Source organism: Puntigrus tetrazona, chromosome 23, assembly GCF_018831695.1.
Source record: "Puntigrus tetrazona isolate hp1 chromosome 23, ASM1883169v1, whole genome shotgun sequence".
Taxonomy (NCBI): domain Eukaryota; kingdom Metazoa; phylum Chordata; class Actinopteri; order Cypriniformes; family Cyprinidae; genus Puntigrus; species Puntigrus tetrazona.
In genome coordinates this window covers 6,081,252-6,091,937 of record NC_056721.1, presented here as the reverse complement: position 1 = coordinate 6,091,937, position 10,686 = coordinate 6,081,252, and the positions used below count along the sequence as shown (strand labels likewise).

Genomic DNA, 10,686 nt, shown 5'->3' with positions numbered 1-10,686 from the left:
TTTCTTCAGAATCCTTCCTAGCAAGTTAGGAGCCTGAAATATTGATATATTCGTGTCAGAGGAGTCATCTGACACCCTCTGAAGTTTCATGATTCTGGAATATTCCTACACATCACTCACCCCCTGCAAAGTATCTGAAATGTATATTTATATTGGCATGCAGTGCAGTTGCATTGACCTCTATAAAACCTTGCACTAAAACCCCTCTGAGAGTCTTAAAAATTTTATCAGGCTTTATTGAAAATAATTTTGAATATTTCTGTATGATTTACTAGATGCTCTGTAGAGTGAAAGACGTGTTGACCACGAAGGCATGCTTTTTTTGCAAAATCCAGTTTGTATTTATGCAATTTTTCTGGTACTGAACATTTAGAGAATTGTGGTAGAAGAATAGTCACACATACTTGGAAGTCAACAGTGTCAGTAACCATATTGTTTGACTTTGGCACGCAGGGAGATTCAATTTGTAAATGAATCCCTGCCAAAACTTGTGCAGTTCTGAGTAATTTAGCCCATATTTAGTGAAGAGACACATAGTAGCGAATCTCTTAAAACATTTGTTGCGATTTTTCTTTATTGTGTCTCTGAAGGTTCAGCATTGTATCGGACCTTCCGAAACCTTTTCAAACAGAATGTTCCTGAAGTGTTTTTGGTCACAATGGCCGAGCGCCAGGTAGGCTATCCCAGCCCTGTGGCCAAGGAGCATGTGGAGATCCGTTTGAAAGCTCCAGTCTCGACGGACACTATTGGATAACCGCCTTATTTAAAGCAGAAGATTCTGCATTTCAAAGCAGATCTGTTCAATATTTCTACACAAAGAATTGCCACATTAAAAGAAAGTCTGTGGAGCTCTTACTTTGAACATTCACAGATGCAAGGAATATGAAAAATATTAACTCACCTTGACTTTTTTTTTTTTTTTCAAGCCGTCGGCTGGTTTCAGAGCTTGAGAAAAACTTACACAGGCACGTGTTTGTCTTCATCTTTCTGACTGAGATATTTAAATTATTACATTTTTACAATTTAACTGATGAATTATCTAAAATTATCTGCCATTTTAAAATACATTTTTCGTGTTATTCACACTGAAAAATCGATCTGTCTATCTATCTACAGTATCTATCTAGCTATCCTCGCCTATCATACCTACAGCACCACAGAAAGACAGATGGGGGAGGAAATCGATACTGTTGAACAATGGTTTTATCCACAGGAGTTGAGGGGTCTTTCTGAGTGAATTATTCAAAAGGCAGCTACAGAGGTGCACTCTGAAGAAGGGGTCAGCGCTATGAAAGACCTCCCTTATCACCCTGCTTCTCAAACACCACTCCAGCCCTCTGATACCTGAATTTAGACCTGGTGGAAAAAGAGGCCAAGGTACATAGCATGACAGCCTCAAAGACTGAAACAGGGATGCAGAATAACGATTTAACTTGTGTACGCACATCAGTGGGGAGATAAACTAAGAGCAAGAGAGAGGCAAAGCAGCTACTTCTCATACTTTTGCTAAGGTGCGGCGTGATGCAATGTTAAAGTGCGTGTGCCTTTTCGATATGGATCACCCGCAGTTATTCTCATGATGCCAAATGCAATTCACGACATATTCATTAAGATAATTATTTTAAATTGAACTGAACTCATTGTCTTCCAGTGCACTCCTCGCTTGCTATCTATTCCTCATTAGCTTCAAGAATCATTCAATTTCAAGAATAATGCGTCTCATAAAAGCACATTTTTAAATAATTGCATAATAATGGACGATATTGATGATAGTCAGTGATTCATTACTGGGAATGACCTACTGAATAATGCTCTAGAGCCATGAACACTGCTACTGTAGGACTCGGTCCAAAAATACAGTTAAATCTGAGAAGCTATTACAAAATCAAGCAAAAACTAGTTCATAACAAAGAGGCAAAATCAGCCTGATGCCAGAGCTGCACATTGCCTCTTCATATTGAACTTCTTGACTAGAGCCTGGTGTGGTTGCATAATAAACCCATTGGTTGAGAACTACAGTAGCTGTATTCACTTGCACGAACAAGTAGTTGTCAGTCCATTCTATTTGGAGCTGATGGTTTGAGTCTATTTGAGATTTTGACTTTTTTTTTGGTTTGGAAAATGATACGTTGACAGTGTAAAATGCTTCACAATGATTTTAAAACTGAACGATAGACAGCTGAAACTCTCCACATTATAGGGTGGGTGTTTGAGTCATCATTAACGCATATATAATATTATCAATGTGGAATATTCAGTTTAACATATAACATGTAACATACATACTTACTGCTAATAATGTGTAAACACTTGTTTTAGCATGATGCTTCCCCCACACTGCTGTCACTATATTTCGACATACTGTACATAAAAATACTAATTTCAACAGGTGTCATGTGACAAGGATCCTCACAGCCTTCTGAAACCTCCCCTACACACATTCTTAAATAAATTACAACTATTTATATAATGCTGATAATGATACTTGTAACAGGGATAGGTGTTAGACGTTGTTGTTTTTTTTTCCCTACCCGCCTTTAGGGGTGATAGAAAGCTGAAACCTAAGTAATTTAACCAGGTAGTAGAGTAGAAGAAGTGAGATTTTTTTGGAAGAGGGAAACTAATATATTTTAGTTAAATTTTTCGGTTTACACTGATGCATCAAAAGATACTGATAACAGAGTAGGTGTGGCGTGCAAAGTAATAGATTTTAACGTTAAGGTTAAAAAAAGAATTTCAGATAATCTATTGGTATACAATGATCGCAATTCTATTGGCTTTGCAGTGGATTGGGGAAAACAGACCACTAATGGCAGTAAGAGAGTAGATCTAATGTACTGATTGAGATTCTTCAGACATTATATAGGATTCAGATGATGGTATATTTGTTGGATACCAGCTCATATAGCTATTAAAGGAAATGAATTAGCAGATGAACCTGCTAAGGAAGCCACAGGACAATCAGAATTAAATTATAAGTTTTTTTTTATTAAATGACTTGTAGAAAATTAGATGGCAGAAACAGTGAAAGGAGGAAGGAACGGGAAGATGGTTTTATAACATCCAAAGAAATGTGGGTAAAGGAAGAATAACAAGAAGAAACGGAAAGGAAGAATCCATTTTATCTAGGCTTAGATTTAGGCACACAACACTAAACAGTACTTTGAATAAAATGAAGCAACATCAGACAGGGAAATGTGATCATTGTGATCAAGAGGAAACTGTGCATCACCTCCTAATGGAATGTCCAGTGTGTAATAATGAAAGGAAACTGTTGGAATGTAATTTGAAAAGAATTAAGATGAAGTTTGACTTGACAGACATATTACAAAGGAACTCATATGATGATTGTATCAATTTTTAATGCTCTATTTAAAAATGACTGAACTAGATAAGAGGATATAGGTTTTAGGAAACCTACATCCTGGCCCACACCCCTAATCAGCAGGTGGTGGTAATGAACCATGAAGTTGTATGCCAACTGCCATTAAATTTCGAAGAAGAAGAAGAAGAGGAAAGCATGGTTTTGCCCTAGCACCTAGCAATTTTCTCGAGAGTCCAGTCCTGATTGAGAAACTATTTCCTGATCAATCTTGTTTCTTTTGTTTCTCCTTATGTTTTCAAGTGATCTGCTTTATCTTGGTCTTCTTTGACTTCATCTGCATACTTTAAGTGTGGGCTTTCTAGTTAATGCTAGTTGTTTGTTTGTTTTTTTGGGTTTTTTTGTAGATGTACTTTTAAAATAAGTCTACATTAGTTGCAAAGGCCCTACATAAATGGATGTCAAGAAGACACTTCTCAGTGGATTATTTTTACCTTATTGCCTTATCATATATCCTGAATAGATGACAAATCTAAAAAATCTAGCCAGAACTTGGCTCTGTGGGGGCTTTTCTTTTTGTCAGGATTACTTGAAGAGCGCCTTAAGGTTTCATTTCTATTTTTTGTAAGGTTTTTTTCACTCATCATCAAAAGGGCTGTGTTTGAAGATGTGATTGTTGATTGGGACACACTGAACTCTGAAAATGATTTGTAGAGGCATCCATTTGTTTTTGTATTAATGCATTATGAATGTATTAATTCACATTATTCAGCAAACCATCTTATGGATATGTAAATGTGGATACTATATTGGTTTTCTTCTACTTATTCTCATTCTCGTTTTAAGGTCTTTGTCATTTATAACAGCTATAAAAAATGTAATTCAGTCTTTGTAGTTTGTGACAATGCATTGGGAGATACTTTTAAGCAGTGTAAAATTAATAGTTTGGTGGGCCCCTGCTGATTTTTCATATAGGTACGTGCCTCTCTAGTGGCCAGTGGTTATATAAATGGAGCCCAATGTGAGGTCACTGAAAATTTCCCAGTGTTTGTCACAAAAAAAAGGCTACTCAGGAAGCTCTAGATGGGGATGAGTGCATACCTGATCCAGATTTGTCATCTGCACCATTCAACATGCACAGAGAACCATTACGAGAGTTGATTAATACTTTCAGCGACTTGTTTATCGAGGAAGTTATTGTGGAATACAGCCCTAAAGATGACCAGATTCTACCACCACCATCTCTGCCAGAGAACTATGAAGAAATTGTGCCTAATCCTTCCATTGATGTGTCAGCTATGCTAGAGGAGCTCACAGATCGTTTCTCCACTCTTGAGGAGCACATTGCTAAAATCATAAAATAAAACTCCAAAAAAGGTGTACAGTATGGGACCTTTAAGTCAATGCAAAGACGCAACATTCTGTGGCGCAATTCATGCAAATTGAGCGTTTCGGGCACTTTATGCAGGCAGTGTGCAGTTTATTGTGGACTGACCATTTTGAAACATATATGGTAGTTACATAGCCTCTAGACCTCACTTATCACGAAAAAAGCCAGGAAATTTTAGATTTGCCAATATGGGACCTTCAACATGTAAATCACTTTAACACTTCATTTGCATCTGGTGTGAACGCACCGTTAGAGCAGAAGTGAGATTTGTTTGGAAGAGGGAAGCATGGTTTTGCCCTATGATCTCTGCAAATTTCATGAGACAAAAGTCCTGATTGAGATTTCCTGTTCAGTCTTGTAAGTTTTGTTTCTCTTCATGTTCTCAACTACATTTAACCTTGGTCTTGGTCTTCTTTGACTTGATCTGTGTACTTAAAGTGTGGGCTTTCTAGTTAATGCTAGTGGGTTTTTTTTTTTTTTTTTTAATATTGCTATGTAGCTGGTGTTGAGTCTACATGAGTAGCAAAGACCCTACATAATAAATCTACACTAGCCTATTTTGCTTTCTTTGATTCTTTTGTAGTGTGGGTATGTTGAATTATAAACAAGGCTTAAGTTCTTTTAAGCAGTGTAAAAATTGATAGTTTGGTGGGCCTCCCCTGATGTTTTATATAGCTACTTGCCTTCGTAGTGGCTGGTGGTTATATACTGATAGTAAGATACATACACTTTCAAATAAAGAAAGCCACTGGTACCTGAAAAAAAGCCTTTGTCCACCATGTTTGACAAAATAAAATAAAAATTGCAGTCACATTGTGCACCCATTTTGTTGGAAGGACATAAAAAAAACGATGTAGTCACCCTTTCAAAAAGGAAAAATAAAAGTCTTTCAATTGCGTTGCTCAACCTTGCAGAAGACATTCAATGCAATGAATGCATTAAAGAGGTGTAAGATTATGTCTGTCGCTCTAAAGTGCTTCAGCCTTGTGCTGAGTTCCGACATGATCTACAGAGTATATAAATCTGTTGTGTCATCCACAGAGAAGTTTTTTTTTTTATTATTTACTTTTATATAAGATGTTGCGATAGATTTTGAAGAGGTATTTTGATCTTTGAACCGATGTTTCAACTGACTGAGAAACATTGAGAAAGATATATGACGCTTCAAGCTTCCAGAATGCATAATGCAAAATCTATAACATCTTACATAAACGTAAATAATTCTAGTGATGCTACATGATTTAAAAACCACGAGCTATATTTCCTATTTTCAAAGACACAGCTCCGAGGTTCATGAGTCATTAGCAGGCCCACGTGGAATCTGCACAAACAGAACTCCGCAGAAGATTCCATATAGGTTTTCAAAGATTCAGAACAGTTCAAACTAAATGTAAACAGTTCTGAACACTTCTTGCACTTGTTTATTAACTGCTTTGATAAAACTTTCAACTACTGTACTAATACACGTGCAAAACTCAGTTTTACACATTTTAACTAGTTCTACAAAAACAGTACAAAAAATACTTCTGAAAACTTTTATTAGTCATTGACAATGTGTGTGGTGTGTTTTTTGTCTTTTGATGTCTAAAAAAAAACCCCAAAAAAACTCTTGATAATTTCCAACAGAGCCATCTTGGAGCATTTTTGTAGCTAACAAAATGTCACATTTCACTTCTCTGTAATGAAACATGGCACACTGATTAAGCAGGCCTAAGTGAGAATGGAAAGGCGTAAAGTCGAGGAACAGCTGCTAAAAGGCTGATACAGCCTCTGATTTTGATCTCTGATGGCAAGTTAAATATCAGTGTATTCCTGAAATGAAGTGAGGATGTATTCAGGATGCATTTTTAAGGAGAATAAAAAAAAACTATATATCATTTCTGTATGTAGTTTCCCCCCACATAACACACAGCCGAGTGGATTTCATAATAAAGAATATAGACTTTATTGCTTTTATAAAACGATTAATGTAATAAAATAATTAAGGATTGAATAAGGCTCAATAAGCGGCCTCATGTATAAGTATGCAGGAGTCAGTAGATACACTTTATTGCCACGAGTATTGGGTCACCCCCTTCCGATGAACAGATCCGACTACTTTAGTCATTTTCATGAGTGAAAACTTTAATATTACTCTATCGATCCTTTCTTTTTAAACCTGGCATTATACGCAGAGGCATTGTCATGTTAGAATAGAAAAGGTTCTTGTCTGAACTGTTTCTATGAAATTAGAAACACACAATTCCCTAGAATATCATTACATGAAAAAAATATTAAGATTTGCACTCATGGAAATGACTAAAGTAGTTAGAACTGTTCATCAGAAGCGGGTGACCCAATACTTTTGGCAATGTAGTGTATAAACAGAAGCATGAACTAAAGCGGATTACATTTTTTTTGTTTTTATTTTTTTATTTATTTATTTATTTTAAATATGTCCAGCTTAAAATGTGAAAATGAGCTTCCTGATATGTCATTAAATTCTGGCATAATTAATGACAGAATTATTTAAGTCTTATTGCAAAAAAAAAAAACATCTCCTCGGTTCAATTTCATGCGAGCCAAATCTATTCAAATTTATACTCATGAATTGAAAAGGAGCCAGTTGTGGATTTTGTGCCAGCGCTGAGGGATATTTTATTTTCTCATTAATTCATGAGATACTTTAAAATGAATAGGTTTTCCAAATGTATTTCCTTTTAGAGGAGAATAATAGCGCTCGGTCGCGTCCCCAAACTTTTACCCAACAAGAAATGCGCAGGTCTCAAACGCTGAGGAAATGTTAAACCCGATATCGCGCGTTTAATCCATTATTGATGAATCTTCCAACACTTTTACAGACTCAGAAAGTCTTTTTATATCCCTCCCACTCTCTTTCGGTGTTTTCTTTCATCAGTGCTGATGACTGGCGGCGGATCGAGCGATGTGAAGTTTGCGTTGCGTCACAGCGGGGATGTGAGCGCGAGCGGCTCCACACTCTTTGACGCGTGGCGCAGTGTGGAGAGCTTCCGCGCATTCACCTCCGTCTGCGAGGCTGAACTGAGGATACTCCACGCGTAACGCGTTTGCTTTACTTCTCGCTCGCCGCGCAGCAACTCAGCCGGGTGCCGTCGGCGCGTCTTAGCGTTTCTTGAGGAGTATCTTGGATTTCCGGAGGCAGAAAATAGCAGAGAGAATTCCTCTGTGGCAGTTGCGCGTGTGAAGAGCGCTCGTCTCGTCTCTGGCGTTGTGGAATGGCTGGAGAGATGCTGCTGTTCCAGTGGCAGGCGCGGAGAGGCTGAAAACTGCGGGAAGTCAAACAGGTAAACGAGTCTGAGACAGAACAACACTAATAGTTTAAGGCTATTTGAAAGAAGAAGAGATGCGACGCTTTATGTTTAGGTGAGATACTATTCTGCAGCCTGTTGTTCTGATGGGCTGAGAAATGTATGGCATTTTTGCAGTTGCAAGAGTTATAGGATTTTAAATGGTTCAGATTATAAAATGGATAAATGTTGGTTATGTTAATAGACCCATTTCATTAAATAAAAAATAAAGGTTGCTGTTGGGTTTTACAGACTGATGCCATTATACACAAAATCATCCCAATCTCCACAAAGTAGTTTTATTCTCTATTCTTTAGAAAACATCAATATCAAAAAACTGTTTTAACCTCTAAAGAACCACATAACTGAACCTTCGAGGAACCTTTATGTTTTGCTATCGCGAACTCATCATTCAGTTAGAAAATTGCGGTCTCCTTTCCACTTTTCTTTTTATTAATATTGCATAATTAGTCCACATTCTTAGATTCTCTATTCTTAGATTCTCTACTCTCCATTTTTTACCACCGTTTTAGGACGGTGAACCTCAGCAACATTAACATCTGTCCAGACAGTGCCATGCTGCAGCCTATGGAAATCTCTCTCGGTTATCCATCTGTGAATGAATTATAAAATATAGGTCTTGGAAGAACTGTTTGGAATCTGTTCCAGTCTGTCTAACCACTAAAATATATTTGTGGAATATCATTAAAAATGCATCCTGCCTGCCAAATTATTATTCCACTTGTGTTTATGATGCCACTAGAGACTTGGGTTGAGAGGAATCTTCTTTTTAATTATGTGAATTAAATAACTTTGCAGTCATGTTTAAAGAAGTATGTATTGATTGACTGGAGTTATATGTTTGTTTGTTTGTTTGTTTGAATGGTCTACTTAATGAACTGACTTCACTCATGGACCAACCTCGTGCTGCATTTTGACCAAAGATATTGACCAAGATTTTGAAATAAGATATCCCATGAAGACTCTCTCGTATGTGTTTTTCTTGACAATAGGCTTGATTTAAGTCTTTCACAATGCCTCATTCAGTCTATGTACCTCTCTCCCATAGTTAGATTAAAGAAGCAGTGACATTAAATCCGGCCTTGCTATCACATAAGACAATGCATCTGATTTCTTTCTTTTTTTTTATCATTTATCATTATACAGTTTGATGTGTTAAACCGGTATTTTGATCTGAGTAATCACAATTTTCACATAATTAGAATCTGTAATAAAAGTATTTTTCATGTTTGGTGTTAGTTTCTCAAAACTTGATACACAGCGTTTACATTCAGGCATTGTTTGGTAAAAAGAATAAATTCCAGAATAAAAATGAGCACTCATTCATATACGGCCATAATTTACACTAGAAATAGAGGCAGTTTTTGCTGCACTCTGCTGGTTTGTCAGAGAATAAAAAACACTGGATGATTTCTCAAAGCATCATTAGGGAAGCCAGATTGTTTGCACACACCTCGGTGTTGGTGCGAGTCAAGGGGGAAGAGACAAGGCGGAAGGCTTGTCTTCTGTGACATATTACATCTTCCCCTTCTCCAAGCATTGCTTGTTGAGTCACAGAGAGCTGATGTTTATATGCAGCGGGTCGAGGCAGAGGTGTGAGATGTGCCGTACCTGCTGGATGCGTGCTTCAAATCTCTGCACCACCAATTTCACAGCCAAATAATACAGTTTTTGAGAAAAAACCTGCATGAATAGTTTCGGTCTGAATGCATACTTCTGTCATTAAACAGAGAGAATAAAGGAATATTCGAGGTCCTGTGCCGCATGTGCTGTTGTAAATCATTTCAGTTTATCTCTATGTTGGTAAAAACAAGCAAAAATTGTGCTGATGCCTATAAACTCACAATGGATGTCGAGTTTACTTGCATACTTGACCCATAGACATCCATTATATGGGAGAGAGTGCTATAATATGAACAGAAGTGTGAATGCAAACCAGCAAATTCTCTGTTGGTGCTTCATTCAAAATTCAGTCATATCCAGCTAGATAAATCTTGTAACTGTGGTTTCTTGGCTCTTTTGGATGCTGAACATTAATTTTTCATTCGCACCCTCTAGATTAGAGTTCAGTTCGAGTGCACAATACCAGCTGGAGAATTTTTACACGCTCCTCGACCGTGTTGTCAACCGCTACTCTCAAATGTTCATGTCAGCTGAGGTTTTAACAACACCACAGTTCATTTTGCACTCTGAAGGGACCGCTTGCTTATAGGTGAAATCATGCTTGGGTTTACAGAGAAACTCAAAGATGGTGTTTGTGGATCAAGTGAAGTCAAGGGAACCGGATAAAAGATTTAGAGTGCTACCTTCTGCCCACGATCGTGCCAGATCTGGGAAGAGTGGGTGTCTGTCTCATTTATGTTTAAAAAGTAGAGAGCACGCATACTGTACATTTCATGTGAATCCCATGAACAGCAGAGTGGAGATTCTATTAATACAGACTTCATTGAAAAATTGATGGATTTCTAGACAGAGGTAGCACCAAGGTCAAGCTCACGTCGGCACTTCCTTTAAAGCCAGACACTGCATGCTTTCCGGGGGCTTGCTATTAGACATGTTTTTTGAGGCGTACGGATGGGAGTTCTGTGCCTTATTCTTCCTCTCTTTTGTCCGATTGCAGTGCAAACGTGAATGTCTGCAAATATTCT

At 37.4% G+C, this 10,686-nt stretch overlaps 1 protein-coding gene across 1 annotated transcript in view; it reads left to right on the top strand.

Annotated features, from left to right (window-relative positions):
• Positions 1-7,638: 7,638 nt before the first annotated feature.
• Positions 7,639-10,686, top strand: part of cntn3a.1 (contactin 3a, tandem duplicate 1) — a 55,396-nt gene continuing 52,348 nt past the window's right edge. Inside the window, exon 1 of the mRNA XM_043224063.1 lies at positions 7,639-8,014. The gene's annotated coding sequence lies outside the window, so the exon portion shown is untranslated. The remainder of the gene's footprint in view (positions 8,015-10,686) is intronic.